Here is a 7,528-nt window from a genome sequence, read left to right as displayed (position 1 = left end):
CAACCTTTTCTTCCATTATGGGAAGGCAGGCACCTAGGGCACCAGCCGCGTACCCCGAGCAGAGCATGAAAACACCCAAGTGGAAAGGGGTTGGGTATAGGGGAGGCAGAGCCCCGCAGACAATGTCCAGACACTGCGCCTTCTTCGACGAGCCCCCACTAATGGTGAGGTACCATCTCCTGATATCCTTTTCATTTAACACCAAGTCATGGCAGGCAGGATATAAAAACGGGAGAAAACACCTGTTGAGAATGAGGCCCTTAGCCCAGGTCCCACTACAGAGGCAAAATCATAAGTCAAAGCAGGAAGCATGTTCTTTGGGTCTCTATTTCATGGAAAGTCCTTCTTTGTTTTCAAATGGAAGTGTTTAATGAGTGGAAATATCTCCGATGGTAGTCTTCCCATGTTAGGTGTTTAATCTGATTGTTGTGTGACATCTTGTTTCTGTAAAATACAGAGAGACACCACAATAAAATTATAGACAAACATGACAGAGCCAGGGCATTTACTTGAATAGAAAATGAGAAGGAAGCAACTGTCTCAGCCTGGGGAGGAAATGAAGTCCTACAGACCCCAGTTACATGAAGCTGTCACTTCTACTCAAATTAATCCCAGTTTGTTTCATTAGGAATGACTAGGTCCTTCCCTCCATCTTATTTTTAAGAAATACATTCTAAATTTTATTAATGCATTCTCTTTGTGTAACCTTGTGAGCAGAAACCTTCCCAGCAGCAATCAACAACTGCACACCCAAGCGTCACACTTTTCTTTGGTGTAATTTCTGTGCTGTGGAGAACCAAACCGTTTGGTCATTAACTCATTACCAAAAGCAGGCCAATTGCTAGAAATTCAGCTCTGTGCCAGTCTCTCTCAGAAGCAGCAACTCCTGAAGCCTGCTTCCTGTTAGATGTTAAAAGCCTGAATTGAAGTGCCTGCTGTTTTTACTACATCTGTTTATATTTCATCCTCCTACGGGCTGAAAAGGCTAACAGAAAGAAAAAATGAAAGTGGAATTTTACCTTGTTAAAATAGCACTCTGGGAAGGAATTCGTTTTGTTAAAGTGGACCCAAAAGGTATCACTTTTCCCCCTACCATGCTTGTTTTCATTTGGCTCTGTTCTCTATTTATAACTCACAGTGCTGGCCTGAGCTTGGCATTCTGGAGTTATCATTGTGATTTATTATTTCTACACAACCATAGGTGGGCAAGTCACTTTCCAGATGAATCCAGGAGGGATAGTGGCCAGGTTCTGCTCTCATTAATGCTGGGCTAAAGCAGAATGGTCTCCACCAATTTCAGTAAAACTCTTCCATCACTGAATATCAGCAGCTTTACCTGCCTGGCAGAATATAGAGGGACAGGAAGCTGGTTAAAACACAGCACTTTTTAAAGTTTTAGACTCCCAGACTAGGTAGGTTATTCAAATTCTGACTCATTGATTCATAAAGCATCAGACAGCATGAATGCACTGGAATAAAGTTAGCATCAAGACTCAAATATAAATATTCCTATTTATGACTATAGCATTGTAAAGGTTGCCATGCCTCTAAAATGTTGTGTTGCATCATTTGCAGAGCATTGCTAGTCCAAAAAGATATTGGTGGAGACCGTGTTGTAGCTACTTTGCATGACTTGAGCAGTGTACTGGAATCAGACTATGTAACCTGATGGAGAAAAATCCCCAGGTCTTATAAGACCATTGTATCAGAGATTGGTGCTCCTGCTACTTTAAGAGAAGACAGACTGCACAAAAAGCAGCCTGCAGGTGTGGCAGGGGGGCACTTAGGAGCCACATGACCCAAAGGGGCTGGGCTAGCAGAATATAAACCCAGGTCTTGAGCTGAAAAGGCAGTCTAGCCCTCAGAGCTGTACAGAGAAGATCTCTACTGAGCAGCAGGGCTACTGCAAGGCTCCTGGCTGATACTGAGCTGGGGTAAACAAGACTGGTGGTTTAGGGATTGAGACTATAGGGGTGGTAAAGTCTCAGCCAGCTGGGAGCAGGGCCAAGGCCTGGGCCTGTAGGATAAGGACCAATGCCAAAGAGCAGGGCCACAGCCATGAGGGGAGAGAACCAGGGTCAGGGGCCTGTAGCCCAGGAGGGTCATGGGTCAGGGACCCATCCAAAAGAATGAAGGGCCAGGGAGCCCAGAGGTCTCAAATGGCCTAGGAGTGGGGCCGGGGCTCACAAATGGGAATTAAAGCCGAGGGTTCCACCACTGGAGACTGACAGGGTCAGGGACCCACAGACCAGGGAAGAACAGAGTCAGGGCCAGGATCCCAGCACCAGGGAGAGGTAGGAACAGGGTCAGGGCCACACCTGGGAGTAGCCAAGAGAGGCAAAGTGCCCAAATATGTCTGAAGAAGGTAGAAGCCTGAACTCAGGAGGGGCAGAGAGTGCAGGCATGAGTAAGAGTGTGATCAGTGACAACTGCAAGGCTTGGAAGTGACTATAAGGGGAGATGAGGAAGCCACATATTTAGCCCTTAAGGTGATCAGTAGGGACATGTGTACTCATGAGCATGAGATCTGGCTTGGGGAGCCCTAGTGCAGCCTCCCTTGTCAAAAAGTATAATCACAACAAGGTGTGGCAGAAAAGTTGAAGGGGAGATGGCCACAAAGAAAGCAGAGGTGACAAGGGCTAAGGGGGCTCCCAGGGGCTTTGCGGACACCCCAGGATAACCCTATTACAGCCATCCTGTAAGTCACCCATTCTTTCCTTTCTATAGAGGGATCACACTGAGATAGGGAGAAGTGGGAAGTAGCCAGAGCACACCATGTTCTGGAGGGTCTTTGGTAAGCAGAGCACACCTCCTGCTCCTGATGTAACTTAAAGTAGCCATTAAGATGCTCTATATTATGCTGGAGAATGTTTGCTTTGACCTATACCTTGTCCAGAAATAGGGGAGCAGGGTAGAAGTTAATGACTTTCCTGCCCCTCTGAGTTGTACAGAGAATGAATGCCTGAGCACTTGGCCAATGGAATATAGGGACTTAACATCTGATAATACCCACATCAATTATCAGTCCATCTCTACCATGATATTCCATGATATTTAACTTACTATTTTAGCAGAAAGAGAGAGCCTCTAGACCAAATCAATTGTGCAGTCCTTACCAGAGTAGATCTATTTCCTGACATCTACACTTTCCCTCAGCTGGCCCCCATCAGTATTGATTATAAAGAGTAAAATTGGAGCCTTTCTTCTCTCTGCTGTGCAAGTTGCTAGCAATGATTAAATTATCCTCCACTTTCTAAAAGCTCAGCTACAAGTACTTGACCTTGACCTTCCACAGCCTCAAAGTCTATGGGATGTCTATAGTGCAAAGCAATATTTCTTCTAATTCATTCTAAAAGTATTGCCTTTGGTTTCATAGTCACCCATAGTTCTTGCTTTATGGGACAGAGTCAAACAGAAGGGGCTGATCAGTTGTCGTGGTGCCCTTCAGAATCTTAAATATTTTAGCCAAATCCTTTTGAGCTGTGCTCCTTTCTAAGCTAACCAAGGCTAGATTACTGCCATTTCTGATTCAACGTAACATTTCTATCCAGCTCAGTTAATCTTCCCTAAAACCTCTCTAACCAGTCTAATGTATCTTTAAATGGAAGCGAATGAACTTGGAGGCAATGGATAGAAAAGGAGATGCAACTATTAGAAATAATGTGTTAAAATTCTAAACTGGTGCAATGCTGTTGGAATTGACAGAGTAGTCCCAGCTCACATGAAGACTGAATTTGTCCCAAAAGCATAAAACCCTGCGGTAGTCTATAGAGAATGGCATAAATTAATCTCTGAGAGGTGTTTGTCCAGAAAAGGGCTGTAATCTTTTCTCTATCCTACTCATTCGCTGTGCTGGGAGCACCATGCTGGAATACACTAGGCTGCTCTGCTCACTCCAGCTCCCAAACCAGAAGCAGCTGCTTTTGTTTGGTTCTGCTAATTATTCTTGCCTCTCTGAACTAATTAGCCACAGCACCACACTAAAGCAGCTACTATTTCAAGTTGGGGGAGATAGCCTGAGTGGAGCAATGCAATATGTTTCAGGACTGCAACACCTGACACAGTCAGTTATCAGCATAGACAAACCCTGAGGAAGACGCTGTGGTCAAGTAGCAGTTCAACAGAAAGAACTCCAGACCAGGAATCAGGTTCTGTTCCTGTTTCTGGCACTGACTCATGGTGTGAGTTGGGAAAAATTTCTTGAACATCCTTTATCCAGTTTCCCCATCTGGAAAATGAGATTGACAAAAAAAACCCAACCTATTCAGGTCAGTGAATCTGGGCTAGGTAGTTTTGCTTCGCTGTAAGCATAAAAGTGCTACAGAAGTGGTAAGCATTCAGATAACATACAGGAAGAAGGCCAAAATGAGAGCACACATCTTCATGTAGCAAGCATGCAAATTAAAGCAAAGCTACTTACTCACCCAAAATTCAGAAAGAAGGGGCCAATCATATCTAGAAATCCTGGTCTCTGTAAAGAGGGGGTTCAGTCAAAGAAATCCCCAGCCAAGGCTCAGGGCAACAAATGATACCACCCAGAATGTGTGGAAAGAGGGACCCCTCCCACCCTCTCTACTCATGTGCTGCCACCAGGAACCTCACAGGGGACTTCCATGTTGTAGAGCTTTCGGTCCTTCAGCTTGGGAAACTTGAAGTACAATGCCTTTCTTAGAGGTTGGTAATACATTTTAATGAGCTAACAAGCTTTACCTGCCCTAAGAATCAACCCATTGCTGAAAATGTTCATCAAAAATGGGCCCCTTAAAACAACTGCTGAAAACAGTTGCCTCTAGACATGTCAGCTCTTCAGTACAAAGGCTGGGATTGCAGTGCGTGCAGCCGTAACTAGGGTAACTGGAATCTGGAACATACTCCCAGCAGGGGTGGTGCTGTCCCCATCCTTGGAGGTGTTCAAGAAGAGGCTGGATAAGCACCTTTTTGAGCTCGTTTGAGCCCCAATAACCTCCTGCCCATGGCAGGGGACCAGCCTTGATGATCTTGCAGGTCCCTTCCAGTCCTTTGATTCTATGATTTTATAGGTTAGCTTCAGTCTAGTGCTAGCACAGGTGTTGATGGCAGTGAAGACAGGCTAAAAATAGGTATGTCCTGGCACAGCTGATACATTTCACTGGATGAAACGCACACCACCTGTTTATGCTTTCAGAAAATGTGTGATGTGTTTTCCTGGGGCTTGAGGGTCCTGATCCTCCATATCCTGGGAATTTCCACACACAATCAGGCCCTCAAGCCCTGGGAATGCCATCCCCGCTTTCCCTGCTTACCAAGACATGTCCCCAGAATTTCCTGGAATGTGCAGAATTGGGCCCCTCAAGCCCCCAAGCCCTTGCCTGGGCCAGCTGGAAAGCATAAGCAGCTTGGGGCTGGCTGCACTCTATCCATAAAGCAAATAGATATCCACTGTAATAAAGCAGCACAAATTATTACTACTTTCCATTGTGGTCACAAATTCCAGCATTGTGGCATGACAGAAGTTACAGACATCTATTTGCTTTTGTTCTATGCCACTATAAATTTATGGTGGCACAAAGGCCAGGAAAGGTGATGTCTGTTTGGATTTCAGGTTAACAACAGCAGTATGGATTTGGGGTTAACAACATGCATGCATTGCTAGGGTTCCTGGCAGGCTTGCTTTTGGGCTTTTAGCTAGCACTGAAGTCTATGCTCTCACAAAGGGACAGATCCAGGTGGGATGTAGAAGGTGTGGCTGCACCTTCCCTATCTCCCACCTCCCCCCAGATCTTCCAATGCCCCCACATCTTCCCAGATACTGTTACAGCTAACTACATGGTCTACCCATGCCACAAACACACCTTCATTTTGCTGCACCTGCATACTCCAAGTCTCAGGCATGCATCTTGCTCTTATAACGCTGTTGGAAAATGGTTTTGTCCTAACTGCACTAGCAGTTCAACTGTTCTCTTCCCTGGTTCAGGACAAGCTTTGTCACCAACAGGTCAGGTTCCAGTGTGGTTGGGACTGATTGTAGCAGTAGGATGTGTTCTTTGCCCAGTACTAGTCTTGAATTCTAAAGTAGTTTAGTTTAGGGTCTACATAGTAAGTAAGATAATGTATGAAAGCTCTCTTAGAATTCTTAACTCTGAAACAGCTTTACATATTCAAATCTCCTCACAAAGATTGGTCCTCACGATGCCTCTATTACATACTTAGGGAAGCACCGTCCTCCCCACCCAATTTTACAGATAAGGTTAAATGGCTTGCCCCAAAATCACACAGGTCAGCAGCAAAGCCAGGATTAAAAAGCCTAGCTTCCTGTCTCTCAGCTCCATGATCAGTCCATTAGACCATGTTACCACTATAATTATATGTGCCCCTTTGGCCCCCAAAGCTTTTTACTATAGCAAGGTAATTAAGCTCTCCTTCTGGCTCTCCTCTTTTAATCAAATGGTGCACTTAACACAGCTTGGTATTTATTAACGATAATGAGTTTTTAAAACAATTTGAAGCAGCAGCTGACCTTTCTCTTGTGCGGCTATGGTGCATGTCTGGCATTGTTCTAAATTTAATGATGCCATGCATCTCAGGTCAGACTCGTTTTGAAGGAGGTATATAACACAATGACTCCATTTGCAGTCATTTCGGTCTGAACTCAGAACAGGCCCAGACTTGTGCTAACACAAACAGATGTGAGCTTCCTTCTCTGTCCGAGGTGATGATAGTGGTTTATTAATTGTGAGAACAAGGTCATGAGTTTACTTGTCTGTAGAATCTAAGTTAGCAACAGCATACCTGACAGACAAGCAAACACAAGCCTTCAGTGTCTGCACTCCTAGTGTTTCTTAACTTGGGGAAGCATAAATAAATCTTGAATTTAGAGAGCAAAATGGGGTTATATATTAGTATCTAAATTGCTTTAGCAGCATTGATTAAAGATCACAGAACCACAGGACATAGGATCAACTCCCTGTAGCAAAGAGATCATTGTACTGAAAATCACACTGACTGTGAGGAGCTGACTGAAAAGAAAGTTAAAATGAACTGAATGGGAATGAAAGGCACAAAAGAAATAAATCACTGGGAATATTAAAAAGCCTCAGGTTTTAGATGAAAACATCCTGGAAATGTCCTGATCTATAAAATACATTTTTGAGAAGCTCTCAGTTAACTAACAGTAGAAACTACAATACTATTTTTCCCCCTTAAAGGAGAGTCTATTTCTAGAGTGAAAAGATTCTTTCCCTCCTCAAACCACAAAATAAAAGCTTTGAACTTTTCTTTTTCCTTCCCTGGACTGGGATTCAGAATAAGGTCAGGATTCATTCTGAAGGAATAAGAACCTTTGGAAGCATAGCAGGAAATACTGTGAACTATTCAAATCCATTTGCATGTATGGGTTAGGGAAATGGTAATCAAACAAAGGAAGCCAAATACTTAGGGCAGGATGGGCAGAGGCAGCTGTTGTACTGACTTGGATACATAGAAAATTACACAAAAGGTCAGATTCTCAGCTTGGGCAAATTGGAGTAGCTTGACTGAAGCCAGTGGAATT

General features: G+C 44.2%; 1 long non-coding RNA gene across 1 annotated transcript; it reads right to left on the bottom strand.

The window, feature by feature from the left end:
• Positions 1-425: 425 nt before the first annotated feature.
• LOC102381886 lies at positions 426-4,665 on the bottom strand. The gene is made up of 3 exons (XR_323568.1): positions 4,603-4,665; positions 4,425-4,471; positions 426-444 (listed from the first exon to the last, which is right to left on the bottom strand). It is a non-coding gene; the product is annotated as an uncharacterized LOC102381886 (long non-coding RNA).
• Positions 4,666-7,528: the final 2,863 nt, after the last annotated feature.

The sequence above is a fragment of the Alligator sinensis genome, unplaced genomic scaffold, assembly GCF_000455745.1.
Source record: "Alligator sinensis unplaced genomic scaffold, ASM45574v1 scaffold159_2, whole genome shotgun sequence".
Taxonomy (NCBI): domain Eukaryota; kingdom Metazoa; phylum Chordata; order Crocodylia; family Alligatoridae; genus Alligator; species Alligator sinensis.
This window is presented reverse-complemented; position numbering and strand designations above follow the sequence as displayed.